Below are 24,717 nucleotides of genomic sequence, written 5' to 3' on the forward strand. Positions count from 1 at the left end.
AACGAATGACAATGGCGATTCAGATCTTATCCCGTAAAGCAAACAAGTCAGCCTTCAAGATCTCCAAGGCGGAATAACGAGGGAGACTTCAGAGCCCGAGATCATGAACATAGACATGTCTTGCTGTCAAAAAATTGTCGGGGGAAGAGAACTCCAACAAGAGAGCAATCACCATCTGAGAGGATAAGACTTCGAAATGACTCAACCAAAGGTGGGGATCCCGTTTTCAGCAGTATAGAACTTGCGAGATATCCGAAAGACCTCTCCCCGAACTTAAAATAACTTTTGAACACAACATACCAGAAGTTAAAAAAATTGGCTCAGAATAATGTGGCACTGGAACATCAAGGTAAAAATACTGAAAAGGAGCAAATAAAAAATTGGACATGGACCTCTAGAGTCCATCATAACCAAAAAGCCAATTAGCCACTAAATACATGCTGGAAAGGAGAGGCGGGGGGCACAGGAAAGCTAAAACTACCACTGTTGAGGAAATGACATATATAATGGCGTCTTGGAACACAAAAAGGTTTTGGGCACCTCAATGCCAATTCCGACGTGAAATTGGGAGTGCTTCATGTATTATGTCTACAAGAGACATGGCTGCTTTGTGAACAAAGGATTGACGGATACGAACTGGCCTTCTCCCCTGCTATGAAAGGCCAAAAAGGCCACCCCTCAGCGGGACTTCTCACAGCCATTCGATTTGGCAGTGGTCTACATTTGAAGGGTATAATTTCAATGTCAGAGTTAACGCAAGCAACTCTATGTTACGAAGTGTTATTACAAACACGATATCACACTGGTTGATTGATTTACATATTTCTGTGGTTTATTAGGAGGAACCCCCATGGAGGCCGACCTTCATCTGTTCAGGCAACTTCGTGTATGGTTCCATCAACATTCTGGAACCATACACGAACTCGCCATCATGGTTACAGAATTAATTACATCACAGATTCAGTACGGTGTACTGAATCTATATTAGTAAACATCACAACATCTTCCCTTCTATATTAAACTGAACAAACTAAGTTTAAGATTAAAAAATTTGTTATCACTAGCATTTATAATTATATATATATATATGTGTGGACATTGCTCATTAAAGAAAAGGATACTTTTATGAAATCTTGTGTGTCTCTTTGATGTTCTTGCTTCTTTGTGTTGTTGTAGTTCTAAGTCAAGTTCTCTCTTTAGTAATATAAATAGTCTTGATTATGATTCCACACTCTTTTCCTAACTCTTGCAGATGACTGAACATTCTCTAGATTTTTCCCATGTATTTCATTCTTCGTTACACTCTCCTGAGCCATTGCTTTGTTCATATATCCAAAAACATTTAACTTATCTTTAGGTATTTCTCCCTTTGCCACTTGTTCTTCCTTAAATTTTATAACTTCCTCCTCCTTTGCCAAAACAACATCATTACACGACCATTTCTTCCCGTCTTCTAAAATTACTGATTTTCCAGAACACTCCATTATTTTCTGAGGATAACGAAATGTCGACTCCCCTTTCATCACTCTTTTGGGTTCTCTTACTCTAACCCAATCTCCTTTTTCAAACTTGCTTTCTTGAACATGTTTCTGTCTGTCATAATAATTTTTGTATTCTTCTTGTTTCCTTTTTACTTTGTTAACTATATCATCCAAATTTATTTCTTTGTTCTTTTTCTTTGTAATCCACGCAGGTCTGAATCTGTTTGTAGCTATTCTCCCTCTCATCAAAGTGAAAGGTTCTTCTTCAGTCGTTGAGTGAGGGGTAACTCTATACGTGTTAAGCGCCTCCTTTAACGTTTCCTTCCATGGAATATTGTTTACAATGGCTAATTGAATGATACCTTTTATGAAACGATTCATCCTCTCTACCAATCCGTTTCCCATAGGATGGTACAAAGCTGTCGTTTTATGTTTGATGGCCCTTTCTTTAAGAAATTTCTGAACTTCTTGTGACATAAATTGAGCTCCATTGTCAGATATTATTTCTAGAGGCTCCCCTTCTCTGTTAAATATGTCCTCCAAAAACTTGGTAATTTTCCTCGCTGATATAGATTCCTCAACAATTCCACATTCCACCCATTTAGACATATAGTCAACCAGCACAATGAAATAGATTTTTTGTGGTCCTAAAGTTTCATATGGTCCTGCTATGTCAATTGCCAATTTGGTCCACACTGTGCTTGGGATCTCTACTGGTTGTAACGGTGTGATGTGCGTTGTTTTGCTCTTGTCACTTACAGCACATGCTGAGCAATCCCTAACCATAGTTTCCAACTCATCCCACATGTTAGGCCACCAATAAGCTTCCCTTACTCTTCTTTTTGTTAAGTTTCTTCCTACGTGGCCTTCATGTGCTAATTTCATAATTTTTTCTCTCATCTTAACTGGAGGTATTATTCGTTCACCTCTATAAACACATGTATTATCACTTGACAATTCGTCTTTTATCTTTTCCCAAGATTTGATATTTTCTTCAGTATCTGTCCATCCATTTTCAATGGCTTTTCTTAACAATTTTTGTTCAATATCTTGTTCTCTTGCCTCAATCCAGTCCTCTTTTGAAAACCCTGGTTGTATATGTGCTATTATACACTCCATGTTTTGATCATCTGTAAGTTCCCCTTTGTTATCACATTCAATCATATCCCGTCCTCGTCGCCAATTGTTACGAAGTGTTATTACAAACACGATATCACACTGGTTGATTGATTTACATATTTCTGTGGTTTATTAGGAGGAACCCCCATGGAGGCCGACCTTCATCTGTTCAGGCAACTTCGTGTATGGTTCCATCAACATTCTGGAACCATACACGAACTCGCCGTCATGGTTACAGAATTAATTACATCACAGATTCAGTACGGTGTACTGAATCTATATTAGTAAACATCACAACACTCTAATCTCCTGGGAGACTCCAAAGAAGTCAAAAGAATTGTTAAAGGGACGTTATGGTTAAGTTGTGCTACTAAAAATCTATGAAATTCAGTGAAAAAACTTTGTTAAAGGGACGTTATAGTTAAGATGTGCTACTAAAAACCTATGAAATTCAGTGAAAAAACTTTGTTAAAGGGACGTTGTGGTTCCAAGTAAAACCGAAAAACCCTTGAAATTTGCCAGTTGTGGTAAGCTAAGCAACCATAACTCGCGCCACCACCGTGCACTGCTAAGCCTAACAACCAGGACATCAAAGATGACATCACAAATGTCATTGATGACATCACTGTTGACATCACATGTCTGGCTCCCCCTTTTTTCCTTTACTGACATATATAGACCACATGGTATTTTTCAGTAACAGTCAGGAATTAAAATTGGAAAAGGTAGTATATTTGTAGACTTATCCTTCAAGTATGTTCTTACAATAATTCCCTTAGGGTCCAGCCATATCATATAAAACATATACATGGGGGAAGACAAAAGCTTGAAAGACCTCAATCCTTTCTGTGCATTAAAATAATCAGTAGAGTTGTCAGCACTTTCTGATAGTTCTGTTGTTTTTATTACTGTACTTTCCCTGTATATGTTCCTATTTTTATATCTTGTATTCACACCACGTTCCTTAGAGTCCAGGCACATTATGTGATATATATATATATACATAGGGTAAGTAGCAGGTTTGAAACGGAGCAATCATTTCTCTGCATAAAGGAAATCAGTTAGGTTATGAACACTTTTTCAATTTCCTTGTTTATACTCATATTTGTATGTGGTGTTGTCTCTTTGTGTTTTGTCTATAATAATGCAATTATGTAGTAAGTGGGTTTTATTATCTACTTATCACATGTTTCACAGTATCCAAAAGTCTAATAAGAAAACAGTTATCATTTCACTATTCAACATGGCAAGTTTATGAATATTGCACCTCCATCATGTATGCTGCACACAATGTCTATGTTTCTACATGAGCACCTTAGTATACTGGATGGACGAATTAGCACTTGATATTTATTCCAATAATCCTTGACACTTTTTTATTAAAATTAAAATAAGAAACCCTTGTACAGACTTTTCATGAAAGATGTGATGTCATCTTTGATGTCCTGGGTGTTAGGCTTAGCAGTGCACGGTGGTGGCGCGAGTTATGGGTGCTTAGCTTACCATAATTGGCGAATTTCAAGAGTTTTTAGGTTTTACTTGGAACCATAACGTCCCTTCAACAAAGTCTTTTCACTGAATTTCATAGGTTTTTAGTAGCAAAGCTTAACAATAGTAACTTTGACTTTATGTACATGTAATATGGAACATACTGAACCACTTCTACTGAATGTAATGTCCGCAAACATTTTTGATGTCCGCGGACATATTCGGACAACAGTACCACTACCTAAAAAGTCTGGGGGGGGCATGTTTCATTGTTATATTACAACATGATAACATTTAAAAAAAATCACAAAGTGGTACACATACATATTATATGTAGTAATACATAAGAAATGTAACTCATATATGTACCACACTAACCATTCATTTAAATACAATATATTCTAAAATGGAATATACCAAGAGAAGATAAATAGGCTTCCAACATAATTACCTGACAGACACTCCACAACTAAGACCAAGACCAGACCTACAGACTACTCAGAACATATCTTACCTGAAATAGTAAGTGCACATCATGTTACTCATATCTTTATAAACTTTCTGTATTAGATTTAAAAAAAAAATTATAGATATTTTTTTTCTCACAGAAATGTCTAGTACTCTGGAACGGCTAGAGGAGCACTTCCCACATGACGAAATGTCAGAAAATAGTGAAGCTAATGGTACACACTTTACAATATAAAACATTTAAGTGTTATTATTTCATATATATTTAACATATATATTTATTTTTGTACAGAGCATACCAAAATAGAAAATATGTCTGAAGAAACTGTTATGGAAAACACGCTTGACAGCTTAAAAGAAAAAATGGATTTATTATTGAGCAATTTTAATGTGTTGAAAACTTTTGTTGAGGATCATTTTAAAACAAAAACCTCATACCATTGTCCCAGGTGTACTTGTCCCCCCTCACCATATCCCAGTCAATTATCCCCAAACCCTCTCCATAATCCAAAATGTTTTGATGAGACTTCCATCCCTTCTTCACCTGATATTAATCATGTTGAAACCCCTAATTCTCCTGTTTTTGTTTCCGTTTCTGCCTCACCTTCTCTGTCATAAATTATTAATATATGTGAAATAAAGTTACATTTTTATATTGTGCTGTAATTACTTCCCATTTTTTATTTTTTAAAAACAATGTAGATGTCCGCGGACAGCGCGGGTGTTCTGAAATGTTCGTAAATAAACGAAAATGGAGGTGTCCTGAAGAACACTATACCTGTCCGTATTGTTCGCTAGCAAGTTGAAACTGTTCTAATTACCCAATTGGTATCCTGAAATGTTTGTAAATAAACGAAAATGGAGGTGTCCTGAAGAACACTATACCTGTCCGTACTGTTCGCTACCAAGTTGAAACTGTTCTAAGAACCCAATTGGTGTCCTGAAATGTTTGTAAATAAACGAAAATGGAGGTGTCCTGAAGAACACTATACCTGTCCGTATTGTTCGCTAGAAAGTTGAAACTGTTCTAAGAACACAAGCGGTGTCCTGAAATGTTCGTAATTAAACGAAAATGGTGGTGTCCTAAAGAACACTATACCTGTCCGTTCTGTTCGCTAGCAACTTCAAACTGTTCTAAGAACCCAATTGGTGTCCTGAAATGTTCGTAATTAAACGAAAATGGAGGTGTCCTAAAGAACACTATACCTGTCTGTAATGTTCGCTAGCAAGTTAAATGTTCTAAGAACACAATTGATGTCCTGAAAAGTTCGTAATCAAACAGAAATGGAAGTGTTCTAAAGAACACTATATCTGTCCGTAGTGTTCGCTAGCAAGTTTAAACTGTTCTAGAACATACGCGATGTCCAGAAATGTTTGTTTGATTTGTGACGCACTTTTAATTAATTCATCTTTTAATTAAAACATCAACGCGCATGCGCAAACCAATGTCTGTGTATTTGGTGTCCTGCGGACAGGAGCTTCCTTCGCGGACCTGTTCGCGAAGGGATCATGTGACTGCACCCACGCTGATCGCATGTTCTGAATGCAGACACTGTTCGTGTCCCAGAACAATTTAAAAGTACATTTTCGAGTAATCCACAATATTTTTCCATAAAAACTCATCATGGCACAAGTCCCACATAGTAATCCTGAGTTTCTACATATCTTTTGAAACTTTTTGAACCCTTTTTTGTGTTTGACCTGTCCGCGGACAGCGCGCATGTCCGCGAACCGTGTACAAGCACCCCTATAAAAGACAACGCCCTAGAGCTTATTCTCATTGTGTTTCTGGATATTCTTCAGAGCACAGCTATTTCTCCAGCAACTTGCTGATTCCACCATCAAGATGGCATCCCTGGCTGCAGAACTGCCACCTGGTGCTGCACCTGCTCCAGCACCACCCCCACCCCCTCCACCACCACCTTCCCAAGGGCCTGAAGAGAGGAACAGGAGTGAGGATGCAGAGGAGGAAGAAGAGGATGACGAGAATGAGGTAGAGGAAATCCCTACTACCCCCACTAGACGTGTGGCGGTTATTTTCCATTTATGGGAATGGTCCTAAGGCTCATGCGAACCATGTTATCTGCAATGAGTGCAAAATGATACTCAATCGCGGGAAGCACGGTTCGTACAGCATTGGGACCACGACCATGAAGCGACACCTGAGGTCATTTCACTCTGGGCCTATTCGCAAGGTTGTGCCTTGTGAAGACTGTAGTAGGTTGATTTCCTCTACTTCATCCTCTGTTTCTGATCCTGTCACCACAAGGACCACCTCTGTGGGACAGCGTCTTCCTCAAGCTGCCTCACAGGCCATACAGAATTCTGATAACCCTTACATTTCGAGGGTCACAGTTGTATGTATGTACTGTGACACAGTACTCTGCAGGGGGTAGCGACTTCAGAGTGCTTTTGAGACTATCGTCTCAGAGCACGAGAAGACCTGCTCACTACCCAAATAAAACCCACTCTACATCTTCCTCTCTCAGCTCGCCCTTTCTTATCCCTGTGGTTGGTGCCCCCCCTTTACCCTCCTTTCCCCTCCTCTCCTAGTGTGTCGTGTCTAAAAAACCACAAAAAAAATACAAAATTACAAAAATCAAAATAAATAAGGCTCTTTTCAGAGCTGCTTTCACAGTTAAAAAATAGAAGTGAAGATAAATAAAGCAGGGCCCTTTGTATTTCTTAAAAGTCCGCGGACAGTTTGCGAACATTAAAAAAATTGGGGTGCTACCCTATTGTTACCATTGCATTTTTCTCTGGAAGGAAGTGGTGGCTCTGAAAGGAGCCTTTGGGAGGTGTTTGTATGTCAAAAATTATAAATACTTAACACCTACTTCAAAATGGATGCTGTATTTCTAAAATAGGTCGCAATGCATTTTGTACATTTCTCAGAAAAATCTGATTGCCAGCATAAGTAAGATGGACTCCATCTCTGCGAAAAATGTATGTACTACGAAACAAAATATTTTCATTGTGAAAAGCGGACATGCCAAAATCTCTTAGAAATGCACAAACAGCCTTATTAACATTGCACCTTGCTTTTTCCATTTGTGGACCAAATGAAGAAGAACAAAGCCACATTTGTCTCTGCGCAATCCGTGAAAATATTACTTGAGAATTAGGAAACATGTCCATGACTTTCCCAAATCCTTCTTTCATAGCAAATTGCAAAGAAATTCCAGACACATGTCCTAAACTGTTCCCTCCACAGTGAATTACAATTATGTCTGGATGTTGCTTTGTTTCCAAAGTAGCACAGAGAGGTAGCAAGTCCAACCACTTCATTCCACGTACTCCATGCCAGTGTACTTCCACATGTGGAAATCCAAGATCTACAGCTACTCCACAGCTTTCTGCATGCACCTTCAACCAATGTATCCATGAATCTCCCAAAATCCAAACAATCTGTTTCTGAAACACACAGCCATAGCTATCTGTTGTTCTCTCAGCAAAAAGAGTATCTGAGAAACTCTCTCCTGGATGTAACTCCCGATGTCCGCGAACTACCGCCATGTCCGCGGACATGCCGTAACATGAACAGCCCTTCTACCATTTCCACTTCACTCTCTGTACCATTCCCTCATTGGATGTAGCTAAGAAATCACATGAACATGCGCCAATCACATTCAAGACCTCTACATCTAACTGCATCATCATAGATCAGCACTGCAAATGTACTGTGAATCTCTCTGAGTACAAGTGTCATATCATTGGCAAGCACCATCTACAACAATTACTGTAGAAGTCTCCAAGATTTCTACTTGCAGCTCCATGCATATCCACATGCATGAACACAAACTACAGGTATGCATATTTTCTGTACAGTACATGAACACATTTTCAAACTGACATTTAGCTTGTGTAATCTGTAAAATGAATCTACTGTCTTTTTTCCAATTTCCTAAAATCAACTATCTCTTATAAACCTTTATACTATTTACTTTCTTTATACACACACTATCAAATCATGTTAAACTAACATTTTTTAAATGAAATGTATAGACTACATATATTGAAACAAAATTGCATGCATGCACACTCTATGTTCCAATCTCAAAAAATAATACTTATACAATTACATTTATTTATTTATTTATTTGATTACTTTAATTTAAGCATGACATTAAGGCACTATTACCTAGAACAGCTTAGTAACATAAATGGTGGTATTCAGTGGTACATTATGAATTTCACAAGACATACTTAAGATATTTTGTTTGTTACAGTTACTCATTGCAATACAATTTGTTCATTAAGAACATATCATATGTATGAAACTGGTGCGACGTATCTTCTGTGAATAAGATAGTTTTAATGGTTTTAAGGAAGGCGCTGAGGATTTCAATTAAAAAAAACAATATCTAAATTAAAAACAATGCTATATACAAACAAAATTACTAATTTGTTTCTTTTCCAATTGTAGTGAAGACCATTCTCCTCAAAAGAAGCAGCCGAATTTCAAGAACAAAGAAGAACTAAGAATTAAACTGCTCATTTTAGAAAAAAGGAAGTAGAATATCACCAAAATATTTGTATTGTTACTCAAAAATACTGTAAAGTTAATTCATGCTATTTATGTGACTAAAAATAGAGATTGTGCACCATTCTGTCCAAAAATCCCCATGTCTTAAACAGCGATTTACAGCCAGAATGGCGCACAAATTTCTACCTTTGGACACACAAATTACCCAACTCAACCGCTAGAATTTTCATATTATAGAACAAACAACTGTTTTTATTGTGTAAATTAGATTTACTATTTGTACTTCTCCACACCAATAGCTTATTTTTTTCTGTCATCTGAACCTGAGTTTAGTAACATATTAATTGAAGAATACACTTCCCTACTAGTTGTAGTTCCCAATGCACAATCAGACACCATTACATACATCATCTTACTCAAACACTCATGCACACAGCACACATACATTGCAGAACACCCCAACCCATACCTTCTTTATTTTTTTCAGACCCTAAAGAATGCCTACCAAAAGTCAAGTCCGTAGAAAGCAATGCAGAAGTAGAGCAAATGAAAATAAAAGTGTCCAACATAAACATCCATCTCTAGCAGAATTTGTTAAAAAAAAGTTGAAACAAAACAGCTAATACAGTCATTTAGTGAAACACAAGAAGTTTCAAGTACAAAAACTTTGTCTCCTCTATCAAAATGTAAAACAAACCAAAAAACAATTAACAGAAAATCAGCTATCACTACAGATAAAACTACTTCTTTAAATTTTAATATAGTGCAAAGTAAGCATACCAAGAAAAGTATTTTTGCCAAAATGTTCCGTCACAAAGTCCTTCAAAATCTTATAAAAACAGGAGAGAAACCAGGTTCAATGCTTAAAACCTATCGTAGGAAATTAATTTTAGAAGCGTTGATAGATAGTGCAATTCTTCTCAAAAGAAAGTTATTTATTTTAGTGTTAAACAAAATGAAACCACTAACAAAACTAATAACTAAATTACAAAAAAGACTTCCCAATAAACAAAATGTCAACAGAAAGAACTTCTTAAGTATCTGCGGAGGTGAATGGAGTCACACTATGAGCACAGAACCATACTTTAATGAAGAAGCGTACAAACAAAAGCAAATAAATACAATTGCCATACATAGCAGTGCTCGAGGTTATGAAAAAGTTAATAACACCATAATGGAACAAGCAGTACTCCTTACAAAAATATGCCCTGAAAACTTAGAATTACCCCTCCATTCAACTGAATCAGGACGTCTAGTGTACAAATGGCCATGCACGTTAATATGTAACATATCTAAACAATTGTTCAAGTCTTTACGCCAATTCCTCAATCAATATGTAAAAAGCAAAGACAAAATCAAAATTAAACTACTGCAAAATATGGATACCTGTCCAGTGCGCAAATACACAGGACTACAAGGACATTCATTGGCCTGCATTACAGGACCTACTTGTAAAACCACCTTCCATGATATCAAAAGAATATCAACACATCATTCAATTATAAGAAATCTAGTCTATAAACTGTACTGTGCTAAAAGTCCTGCTTTAGCACTAGCAAATTTAAATAACATTCTTCTACATGGTACAGCGAAAGACCTACTTCAACAAATTGACTATATTCAGAAAAACTATTTTGGAAGTGAAAACCATTTACAGAATGAAATAGCTTTAAACCAAATTAGCAACAATTCTACACATGGCAACCTTTTGCTAAACACATACAAAAAAGAAATACTAAAATTTAAAAGTACATCAGCTGAAGTACCAAACCATGTATGTGTATGTTGTTGCAGAACTTTTTCTAAATGTAACACGAAAACTGTAGACCTATCATATAAAATAGAAGACAATGAAGATTCTAAATGGTTTGAATTAGCTCTCTACCTTGTAGCAGAAAACAAATACAAATAAGTGACCCCTTAATACTTTGCAGTTACTGCACTACAAAACTTGACAACAACCAAACTCCTTCACGTGCTATCACAAATCATTTGGAATTATACCCACTACCAAAACCCCTACAACAACTTAATTTATATGAGAGCATCATAATTCAAACAGTACACCCATTTCAAGCAATAATACGCCTTCAACCAAAAACAGTAAAATTACCTCCCTCTGAATTGGTAAAAGGCATTTGTGGAAAAGTAGTTTATTTACCATTAGATCTAAAAGAAAATGTGCATACTCTAGGAGTGCAACGTCCAATGCAGCAATCTTTAATTATCTTAGTAAATGGAGTACCAGCAAAAGACAAAAAATTATGGCAACAGCTGGTAGATTTACATAAAGTTAGACAAGCCTTACAATATCTTAAAGAGAATAATGATTTAGACAAAATGTGGAATACATATACAGCCTACTCTTTGAAAGTGAATTAGCAACTTTATGTTACGGAGTTGCACACATATTAAAATCAGGATCCCACTTTCAAAATATGACAGCTACACAATTATTACAAAAAGTGCATCAAAAGGATGAGGTTTTACAATCAAATATTACAAATCTATTAGCAAATATGCATGGTACTAAAGAGTACTGGTTTCGACATCACGGAGATGTACGTTGTATGATCAGACACCTTGGCCCACCCACTTGGTTTGTTACATTAAGTTGTTCAGAATATGCATGGGAAGATTTACATGATTTCCTACGCATATCAAATAAAAACAAAACAAACATAGATATACTAACAACAGGAGAACTTTGTTCTTTGGATCCTGTAATGTTTCAAGATATTTTCACCATCGCTTCATTGCTATGCTACATTTTATTTGTAATAAAACTGTTCCTCCCCTTGGAGAAGTGCAACACTTCTTTTGGAGAAAAGAATACCAAGCCAGAGGAGCACCACATATCCACATGCTTTTATGGATTAGAGATGCTCCTAAATTTGGTCAAGACAGTGATGCCACTGTTTTACAGTTTATTGAAAAATATGTCACTTGTGAAATTCCATCCGAAGCCACAAATAGTGATCTTTATGCACAAATTTTACAATTTCAAAGACATGAATGTGGCAAATATTGTCATCGCAAATACAAAAACAAAGGGAAATACTACACCAAATGCCGATTTGGTTTCTCTATACCAGTTACAAATACAGGTCAAGTGAACAACCTCATGTCTTCAGTTATACATAGTGTTAAAGGTAAGTCACCTAAAAATACATATTACATAAAAAGAAAAGAAGAAGAAAAATATATCAATGATTATAATGCAATCATTGCCCACTTATGGAATGCAAACATAGATGTGTGGTACATTGCAGACAAATCTAATGCAGTTGCACGATATGTCACAGCATACTTAACCAAAGCAGAAAAGACAGAGCTCCAAGACCTCTGGAATGCCCTGACATCAGATAAAACAGTGTCTCAGAAATTATACAGCTTGTGCATAAAAATGCTGTCCCATAGAGAATGTGGATCATATGAGGCAGCTGATCGTTTAACTGGTACTGCATTGTATGGTAAATCTGAAAATATAGTATGGCTAAGTCTTGGTCCAGCTAAATCTAGAAAAAGAGTTCTAAAAACATACGAAGATATAGAAGCAATAACCAAACATGATCCCAACAGCCAAGACATTTTAAAAAACAATTTATTAGACACATACTACCCAAACAGAAGTAATACTTTGGAAACCATGTGTCTATACCACATAGCCCAAAACTACACATACAAAAATAATATAAAACCTGATGAAAAAAAAGGTAAATACAGAGTGACAAACTGTGAAGGCAGCGTAGTTAAACTCACTAAACCAAATTTAATTAATCATATCAAATTGTCATTGAAGACTCCTCAACATAAAGAAATATATTACATGTCTCTGTTACAACTCTTTAAACCATGGAGAAAAGAAGAAGAAATACTACAAAACTATGACTCATATGAAGATGCTTTCAAATCAAATGAAAGCACTATAACGGATGTAAACTTTACACAATACAAAACAATGTTGCACAATGAACAGCAACACGAAGAAGAACTCCAGGCCCAACTAGATAAAGACACTCCTGACAGTAGTCAACCTTCTGTAACAGGAAGCCAAGAACCACTGGGAGAACCACTAATAATAAATGAGGCAGAATTAGCTATGATAGAAGTAGAAAACACCATGTGTCAGTATGAAGATATAGAAGACTTAACTTTACTACAATCAAAACTAAACAATGAAAAAACGTAGCATTTTTGAAGAAGTAACAAAACAAATTGCACATGGTGTACAACATGAAAATAAAGAATGTTCCTGCCGTAATTATAAACCTATACTAGTGTACGTCAGTGGTGAAGATGGTTCTGCCAAAACATTCCTAATCAAAATCATCAGTAAATTCCTTCAACAATTGACAAACAAAAAACTTTCAGCTGTTGTCACTGCCCCCACAGGTTTAGCTGCCTACAACATAGGTGGTGTCACTTTACACCGATTACTACTATTGCCAGTAGAACACCAGAACAAAGTAGACTATTACAAACTTTCTGCAGAAGCTGCAATGGAACTACGCAGAGAATTAAAACAAATGAAAATGCTACTAACAGATGAAGTGAGCATGGTCTCCAACCTAATGTTGGCTTTGATTCACCTCAGATTACAAGAAGTACTGAAAACAAACTATGAAGAGCTCTTTGCAGGAAAGCACATTATTGTTTTCGGAGATCTTCTTCAATTGACACCAGTAAAAGGTGAGCCTATTTTTAAAACATTAGGACACAAACTCTGCCGTAAAACTGTTGTCAGCATTGGAAATGTCAACCTTTGGCAACCTATCCAATACAGAGAATTAACAGAAAACATGCGGCAATTTGCAGATCTCACTTATGCCAACATCTTAAAAAGTATCAGAGTTGGTATACTCTCTAAAGAAGCAGAAACAATGTAGAAAACCCGGCAAATTAATGCACTTTAAGGCGATAATGCATGTGCTACAGATGTTATGGAACAATTAGCCCACAAAAATGTCAATTGTATGGCCTTAATGCCAACTCTTGCAAGCTGTTTCAAATTCAATGAAATAATGTTAAGTAAAGAAATGCAACCAATAATGGAAATTAGCGCCACAGACAAACTAGATGTACATGGTATGACACTACCTATGTGTGACCAAGCCACACCAAGACTAAATGGTTTAGAAAAAAAATCAATCTCAAACACAGCAGGCTTAGAAAAGATATTAAAATTATCCTTAAATTGCAGAGTAATGCTTAAACGTAACCTTGACGTGGACCAAGGACTAGTTAATGGAGCACTCGGTACAGTTTTTGGCTTTCAAACATACCTGCGTGACAACAAAATTCAGTTTGTCAATATACTCTTTGACAAACTTTCAGAAGTTAAAAGGATAGGACGCTCAACAGCTCGATTCCTTCTCTTCAAAGACATGTATGTACGCAGAGAACAATTTTCTCTAACTCTTGCATACGCAGTCACGATTCATAAATCACAAGGTCTTACCATAGACATAGCAATGATAGATATTGGTAACACAGTCTTTAAAGAAGGCATGAGCTATGTAGCACTATCACGCTTATGTACACTTGACAGTCTATTTCTAATCAACTTTGATGTAAGTAAAATAAACGCTGATATTCCTTGCATTTTAGAATACAATAGACTTCGCTCACTATACACTCCCCATCTAAACACATATTCTGTTCCACAAAAAGTAAAACATTATAAAAAAAAAAATCAAACAGAAAAGCAACAGGATGTCACTGCAAATCCTCCAAAGAGAGTAAAAGAAAGTAATACTTCATCAAGTACCACAAGCAAAAAAGAATCAATTAGGGAAAGTACACCAGGTACTTCTCCAAAGAAGGAAGACAAACTCCAAAAAAAGCAGTCAAATACAGAACTACCTGGTCCATTTAAACTCTCAAATATAGTTGTTGTAAGTTGCTACGCAAATGTAGCAATGAATATTCTATTTCAATTACCACCAATTCTTGAGAATATTTACTAACACAGTACAGACCCTTTGTGTTTGCAAATGTTAGTACTTCAAAGGAATGCAGCAAACAATCCTGACAATACGTATAGTGTTTATGGAATAAGACAACAATTGGACTAATGTGCTGGAATGGTGAAATTCACTATAAACTCACAGGAAGATCCACAAGAATTTCTAATGTACTTACTACAAGTACTGGAAAACAAAAACATACCTATAAATGAAATCTTCCAGATGTCATACATGTGGAAACATACATGCACTCTCTGCAACAATGTGACACAAGAAGAAATCCCCAATGAATGCTTTGTATATATATCAATACCTAATTGTGAATCCATTTCATTTCAGCAACTTGTACAAAATGCAAACCATGGTAGATTATGTTCTACCTGCAATTCAGATAATCTCTCCACGTTAGTAATACAAACACATAGTAAATACATAATACTAATGCTTCTACGTTACAATGCAGATGGTACGAAAAACAACTGCAAGCTGACTGGATTCACACATGATCAAATATCACTTGGTAAGAAAACCTTCACAACAATAGGTATAATCTACCACGCAGGAGCCACAACCAATTCAGGGCACTACACTGCATATATAAAAAATAAATGTGGATGGTTTCAATGTAATGATAGTACCATTACTCTAAAGCAGAGATTACCAGCAAATCTTACAAACGCTTATTTAATGTTCTTAAAACCAAAATTTGATAACTAAACTGTACTTAAACCTCAAGTAAACTTGTAGCAGAAAATATAAACTGTTAGAATATTCCAAAAGCTATCTAACTGCCCAAAGATTCTGCAACACTTAATCACATAAATGAATACCACCAAATTAGAGCACAAAATAGACAATTAGAACACGCCAATTGGTATCTAACTGTCCCAAAATTTAACAATATCCAAACAGATAAATCAATACCACTAAAATATATAAAAAAAATAGATAGTTACAATAAGCCAATTGGTATCTAACTGTCCCAAAATTTAACAATATCCAAGCAGATAAATCAATACCACTAAAATTTATCAAAAAATAGACAGAATACGCCTACTGGTATCTAACTGCTCCAAAATTTCATAATATCTAAACAAATAAATAATATGTTACTGCTCCAAAAAAATGCAACAACCCAATGTATAAAGCATTAGCTAAAAACAACAAATGAACACTGAAAACAAACACATAAACTGTAGCATAACAGAAAAAGTTTCTTTTTTTTAATCCAACATGGATTTTTTTTCTCCCACAGACCCAATTATTTTAGCAACGAACACAGAAACTGAGCAAATTGCACAGTACTCTGGTTTGTAATCTACTAAATATGAGGGTCCAAAAAAAAATAATGTTGATTATGCAATGTAAAAAGTCATTTCAAAATACTAATACTAACATGCTATTTTCTTTTATCACCGAAATTAACAAGAAATACATGTACTACAGTTACTAAACCAAACAGTAAGTATATTATACACTCTATGCCTTGGCCACAACCATCACAGACTATCACACCCATAGTATCTTATAACTTTGTTCCTTATAAATTTGTTTTTGACCCAAAGATATAAGCAACTATAAATGTGATATGTTGCAGTGGTTGTGGCCAGGGCATAGAGTGTTGGGTGCATGGCCATTTGGCCATTAACCCAACACTCTATGCCCTGGCCACAACCACCGCAGCATATCACACCTATAGAGTAAAACATTTCAACCATGGCCTATGGAAACTTTTAATGTCCGCGGACATTACCAGTGTTCTTAGAACACTTTCAATTTGCCAGCGAACAATACAGACAGCGTCTTCAGAACAACCCCTACGAACATTTAAGGACAATGCGAAAGTTCTTAGAACACTTTCAACGCGACAACAAACAATGCGGACAGCGTCCTCAGGACACCCCCTACGAACATTTCAGGACAACGCGTGTGTTCTTAGAACACACCCCCATTTTGTTTATGTGCGAACATTTCAGGACAACGCGAGAGTGCTTAGAACACTTTCAACTTAACAACGAACAATACAGACAGCATCCTCAGAACATCCCCATTTTGTTTATTTGCGAACATTTCAGGACACCCCGAGTGTTCTTAGAACACTTTCAACTTGCCATCGAACAATACGGACAACGTCTTCAGGACATCCCCTGTGAACATTTCAGGACAACGCGAGAGTTCTTAGAACACTTTCAACTTGACAACGAACAATACGGACAGCGTCATCAGAACACCCCATTTTGTTTATTTGCGAACATTTCAGGACTCCCCGAGTGTTCTTAGAACACATTCAACTTGCCACAGAACAATACGTACAGCGTCCCCAGAACACCCCCATTTTGTTTATTTGCGAACATTTCAGGACACCCCGAGTGTTCTTAGGACACATTCAACTTGCAACAGAGCAATACGGACAACGTCCCCAGAACACCCCATTTTGTTTATTTGCGAACATTTCAGGACACCGCAAGTGTTCTTAGAACAGTTTCAGCTTACTTGCGAACAAAACGGACACATATTGAGTCCTCAGAACACCCCCCATTCAGTTTATTTAGAACATTTCAGAACACCCGTGATGTCCTCAGACAAATCGAACACAAAAAGAACGTCTTTTTGTTGCTTAGCTTACCATAACTGGCGAATTTCAAGGGTTTTTCGGTTTTACTTGGAACCATAACGTTCCTTTGACAAAGTTTTTTCACTGAATTTCATAGGTTTTTATCAGCGCAACTTTACCATAACGTCCCTTTAACAAAGTTGTTTCACTGAATTTGAAAGGTTTTTAGCAGTGCAACTTAACCATAATGTCCCTTTAACAAAGTTTTTTCACTGAATTTCATTGGTTTTTAACAGCGCCACTTAACCATAATGTCCCGTTAACAAAGTTTTTTCACTAAATTTCTTAAGTTTTTAGTAGTGAAACTTAACCATAACGTCCATTTAACAAAGTTTTTTCACTGAATTTCATAGGTTGTTAGTAGTGCAACTTACCAATAATGACTTTGACTTTATATACATGTCATATGGAACTGACTGAATCTCTTCTACTGTACTTGATGTCCGCGAACTTATTTAATGTTCGCAGACATGTTCGAAGAACAGTACCACTACCTAAAAACTCTGAGCGGTATATTTGATCGTTATATCGTAACATAGGAACAATTGAACAAATTCAAAAAGGAGCACACAAACACATTATATGTACTAATACATAAGAAATGTAACCCATATATACAACACACTAACCATTAAATTAAATGCACTATGTTCTAAAATGGAATATACCACAAGAAGATAAATTGGCTTCCAACATAATTACCTCACAAACACGACAGAACTGAGAACAAGATCAGACCCACTGAGTACATAGGACATATCTTACCTGAAATAGTAAGTGTACTTAATTTTATTCATATATTTATAAACTTTCTGTATTAGATAAAAAAATATATTATCTTTTTTTTTTCTCTCACAGAAATGTCTAGTACTCTGGAATGGCTAGAGGAGCATTTCCCACATGAAGAAATGTCACAAGATAGTGAAACTAATGGTAAACACTTTATAATATAAACCATTTAATTATTATTATTTTGTATACATTTAACATATATATATATTTTGTACAGAGCATACCAAAATAGAAAATACTTCAGAAAAACCTGTAATGGATAACACTTTTCACAGTTTAGAAGAAAAAATTGATTTATTGTTGACTAATTTTAATAATTTGAAAACTTTTGTGGAAGATCATTTTAAACCAAAAACCTCATACCATTACCCCACATGTACTTGTCCCTCCTCACCATATCCCAGTCAATTATCCCCAAACCCTCTCCATAACCCAAAACGTTTTGATGAGACTTCCATCCCTTCTTCACCTAATAACAATCATGTTGAAACCCCTAATTCTCCTGTTTTTGTTTGTGTTTCTGCCTCACCTTCTGCGTCATAAATTATTAATATATCTTAAATAAAGTTTAATTTTTATATTGTGTTGTAAATAGATTCGTTTTTTTTTTTAAAACAATGTAGGTGTCCGCGGACAGTGCAGGTGTTCTGATATGTTCATAAAAAAATGAAAATGGAGGTGTCCTGAAGAACACTATACCTGTTCGTACTGTTCGCTAGCAAGATGAAACTATTCTAAGAACACACGCGGTTCCTGAAATGTTCATTAAAAAAAAATGAAAGTGTCCTAAAGAACACTATCTGTCTGTAGTGTTTGCTAACAAGTTTAAACTGTTCTAAGAACACAATTGGTGTCCTGAAATGTTCGTACGTAAACGAAAATGGATATGTCCTGAAGAACACTATACCTGTTCGTAGTGTTCGCTAGCAAGTTGAAAATGTTCTAAGAACACAATTGGTGTCTTGAAATGTTCGTACATAAACAAAATTGGACGTGTCCTGAAGAACACTATGTCTGTCCTTACTGTTCGCTAGCAAGTTTAAACTGTTCTAAGAACACACGCAGTGTCCTGAAATGTTCGTTTCACGTGTGAAGCAATTTTAATTCGTTCAGGACCCGAACAGTGTCCGTAGAACATCAACGCGCATGCGCTAGCCAATCTCCGTGCATTTGGTGTCCTGCGGACATGCGCTTCCTTCGCGGACTTGTTCACAAACAGATCATATGACCGCACCCACGCTGATCGCGTGTTCTGAATGCGGACACTGTTCATGTCCCCGAACAAATTAAAAGTACATTTTCAATTGATCCATAATATTTTTCAATAAAATCTCACCATTGCACAAGTCCCACTTAGTAATCCTGAGTTTCTGCATACCTTTAGAAACTTTTCAAACTTTTTTTTGTGTTTGATCTGTCTGCGGACAGCGCGCATGTCCGTGGACCGTGCACATGCACCTGTATAAAAGACCAAGCCAGAGGAGCACCACATATCCACATGCTTTTATGGATTAAAGATGCTCCTAAATTTGGTCAAGACAGTGATGCCACTGTTTTACAGTTTATTGAAAAATATGTCACTTGTGAAATTCCATCAGAAGCCACAAATAATGATCTTCATGCACAAATTTTACAATTTCAAAGACACAAATGTGGAAAATATTGTCGTCGCAAATACAAAAACAAAGGGAAATACTACACCAAATGCCGATTTGGTTTCCCTAGACCTGTTACAAATACAGGTCAAGTGAACAACCTCATGTCTTCAGTTAGACATAGTGTTAAAGGTAAGTCACCAAAAAATACATATTACATAAAAAGAAAAGAAGAAGAAAAATATATCAATGATTATAATGCAATCATTGCCCACTTATGGAATGCAAACATAGATCTGCAGTACATTGCAGACAATTCTACTGCAGTTGCACGATATGTCACAGCATACTTAACTAAAGCAGAAAAGACAGAGCTCCAAGACCTCTGGAATGACCTGTCATCAGATAAAACAGTATCTCAGAAATTATACAGCTTGGGCATAAAAATGCTCACCCATAGAGAATGTGGATCATATGAAGCAGCTCATCGTTTAACTGGTACTGCATTGTATGGTAAATCTGAAAATATAGTATGACTAAGTCTTGGTCCAGCTAAATCTAGAAAAAGAGTTCTAAAATCATATGAAGATATAGAAACAATAGCCAAACATGATCCCAACAGCCAAGACATTTTAGAAATCAATTTATTGGACACATACTACCCAAACAGAAGTAATACTTTGGAAAACATGTGTCTATACCACATAGCCCAAAACTACCCATACAAAAATAATATGAAACCTGATGAAAAAAAAGGTAAATATAGAGTGACAAACTGTGAAGGCAGCTTAGTTAAACTCACTAAACCAAATTTAATTAATCATATCAAATTGTCATTAAAGACTACTCAACATAAAGAAGTATATTACATGTCCCTGCTACAACTCTTCAAACCATGGAGAAAAGAAGAACAAATACTAGATAACTATGACTCATATGAGGATGCTTTCAAAGCAAATGAAAGCACTATAACTGATGTAAACTTTACACAGTACAAAACAATGTTGCACAATGAACAGCAACACGAAGAAGAACTCCAAGCCCAACTAGATAAGGACACTCCTGACAGTAGTCAACCTTCTGTAACAGGAAGCCAAGAACCACTGGGAGAACCACTAACAATAAATGAGGCAGAATTAGCTATGATAGAAGTAGAAAACACCATGTGTCAGTATGAAGATAAAGAAGACTTAACTATACTACAATCAAAACTAAACAATGAGCAAAGTGGCATTTTTCAAGAAGTAACAAAACAAATTTCACATGGTGTAAAACATGAAAATAAAGAATGTTCCTGCCATAATTATAAACCTATACTACTGTATGTCAGTGGTGAAGCTGGTCTGGCAAAACATTCCTAATCAAAATCATTAGTAAGCTCCTTCAACAATTGACAAACAACAAACTGTCAGCTGTTGTCACTGCCCCCACAGGTTTAGCTGCCTACAACATAGGTGGTGTTACATTGCACCGATTACTACTATTACCAGTAGAACACCAGAACAAATTAGACTATTACAAACTTTCTGCAGAAGCTGCAATGGAATTACGCAGAGTATTGAAATAAATGAAAATGCTACTAATAGATGAAGTTAGCATGGTCTCCAACCTGATGTTAGCTTCGATTCACCTCAGATTACAAGAAGTACACAAAACAGAATACGAAGAGCTCTTTGTAGGAAAACACATTATTGTTTTTGGAGATCTGCTTCAATTAACACCAGTAAAAGGTGAGCCTATTTTTAAAACATTAAGACACAAACTCTGCCGTAAAACTGTTGGCAGCATTGGAAATGTCAACCTTTGGCAACATTTCCAAAACAGAGAATTAACAGAAAACATGCGGCAATCTGCAGATCTCACTTATGCCAACATTTTAAAAAGTATCAGAGTTGGAATACTTTCTAAAGAAGCAGAAGCAATATTGAAAACCCGGCACATTAATGCACTTTATGGCGATAATGCATGTGCTACAGATGTTAAGGAACAATTAGCCCACAAAAATGTCAATTGTATGGCCTATTTCAAATTCAATGAAATCATGCTAAGTAAAGAAATGCAACCAATCATGGAAATTAGCGCCACAGACAAACTAAATGTACATGGTATGACATTACCCATGTGTGACCAAGCCACAACAAGACTAAATAGTTTAGAAAAATCAATCTCAAACACAGCAGGCTTAGAAAAGATATTAAAATTATCCTTAAATTGCAGAGTAATGCTTAAACGTAACCTTGACGTGGACCAAGGACTAGTTACTAGAGCACTGGGTACAGTTGTTGGCTTTCAAACATACCCACGCGACAACAAATTTCAGTTTGTCAATATACTCTTTGACAAACTTTCAGAAGTAAAAAGGATAGGACGCTCAACAGCTAGATTCCTTCTCTTCAAAGATATTTAATTACGCAGAGAACAATTTTCTCTAACTCTTGCATAAGCAGTCACGATTCATAAATCACAAGGTCTTACCCTAGACAAAGGAATGATAGATATTGGTAACACAGTCTTTAAAGAAGGCATGAGCTACGTAGTACTATCACGCTTACGTACACTTGACGGTCTATTTCTAATCAACTTTGATGCAAGTAAATTAAACGCTGATATTCCATGCATTTTAGAATATAATAGACTTCGCTCACTATACATCCCCCACCTAAACACATATTCTGTTCCACAAAAAGTAAAACGTTATAAAAGAAAAATAAATCAAACAGAAATGCATCAGAATGTCACTGCAAATCCTCCAAAGACACTAAAAGAAACTCACAGGGTAATTCATAGAATTTCGCAGAAAAGTGTCGCAAGCGGCTGGCGCAGAGTGTCCGCGTGCGATTGACTGCGCCAGGCACGTGCGCTAAAACCGATTTCCGCGCACAGCGTATTCATGGATTTTAGGCTCCCAAACCAGCCGTGGCGCAGAGTATCGCAGCGACCCTGCAGCAGCGCCAGTAACGCCCCCAAGAACGCCCTCGCGCAAGGAAAATCCATCAAAATCGCTAAATCATCGCAAAGGGCTGCGCTAACCCTGGACCAGTTTACAGGGCTGCCAAACAAGGAACGCAAAGCGGGTAACGTGCATATCAGGGGTACGCGTGAAGTTATACACGCGATTAGCCAGGGTACGTGTATTACAGGGGTACGCGGGAAGTTTAACACGCGATTGGCCAGGGTACGTGTATTACAGGGGTACGCGGGAAGTTTAACACGCGATTAGCCAGGGTACGTGTATTACAGGGGTACGCGGGAAGTTTAACACGCGATTGGCCAGGGTACGTGTATTACAGGGGTATGCGGGAAGTTTAACACGCGATTAGCCAGGGTACGTGTATTACAGGGGTACGCGGGAAGTTTAACACGCGATTGGCCAGGGTACGTGTATTACAGGGGTATGCGGGAAGTTTAACATGCGATTAGCCAGGGTACGTGTATTACAGGGGTACGCGGGAAGTTTAACACGCGATTAGCCAGGGTACGTGTATTACAGGGGTACGCGGGAAGTTTAACACGCGATTGGCCAGGGTACGTGTATTACAGGGGTATGCGGGAAGTTTAACATGCGATTAGCCAGGGTACGTGTATTACAGGGGTACGCGGGAAGTTTAACACGCGATTAGCCAGGGTACGTGTATTACAGGGGTACGCGGGAAGTTTAACACGCGATTGGCCAGGGTACGTGTATTACAGGGGTATGCGGGAAGTTTTACATGCGATCAGCCAGGGTACGTGTATTACAGGGGTACGCGGGAAGTTTAACACGAGATTGGCCAGGGTACGTGTATTACAGGGGTAGGCGGGAAGTTTCACACGCGATTAGCCAGGGCACGTGTATCACAGGGGTACGCGGGAATTATCACATGCGATTTGGCTGTGTACGTGTATTACAGGGGTACACGGGAAGTTTTACACGCGATTCGGCTGGGTACGTGTATTACAGGGATGCGATTTGGCCAGGTACGTGTATTACAGGGGTGCGCAGGAATTATCACACGCGATTTGGCTGGGTACGTGTATTACAGGGGTGCGTGGGAATCATCACACGCGATTTGGCTGGGTACGTGTATTACAGTGGTGCGTGGGAAGTCACACGCGATTAGGCTGGGTGGGTCCTCACAGGTGTTCCCTGTACACCCTCCACGGCCCCTGCAGGCAGCCTACAAAACAGGGGACTACCCTGCACACCTGCTCATGTCCCCCTGCACCCCCACCCCCCAGCAGTGCAGGGGCAGCCTCCACCAGGCCCCCACTCATGTCTCCCACCACCCCCACCCTCCCGCCACCAGGGGCAGCCTCCACCAGGCCCCCACCCATGTCTCCCACCACCCCCACCCTCCCGCCACCAGGGGCAGCCTCCACCAGGCCCCCACCCATGCCTCCCACCACCCCCAACCCCCAGCAGTGCAGGGGCAGCCTCCACCAGGCCCCCACCCATGCCTCCCACCACCCCCAACCCCCAGCAGTGCAGGGGCAGCCTCCACCAGGCCCCCACCCATGTCTCACACCACCCCCACCCCCCCGCCACCAGGGGCAGCCTCCACCAGGCCCCCACCCATGCCTCCCACCACCCCCAACCCCCAGCAGTGCAGGGGCAGCCTCCACCAGGCCCCCACCCATGCCTCCCACCACCCCCAACCCCCAGCAGTGCAGGGGCAGCCTCCACCAGGCCCCCACCCATGTCTCCCACCACCCCCACCCCCCCGCC

The sequence above is a fragment of the Ambystoma mexicanum genome, chromosome 12 (assembly GCF_040938575.1).
Source record: "Ambystoma mexicanum isolate Mex_15411 chromosome 12, UKY_AmexF1_1, whole genome shotgun sequence".
Lineage (NCBI taxonomy): Eukaryota > Metazoa > Chordata > Amphibia > Caudata > Ambystomatidae > Ambystoma > Ambystoma mexicanum.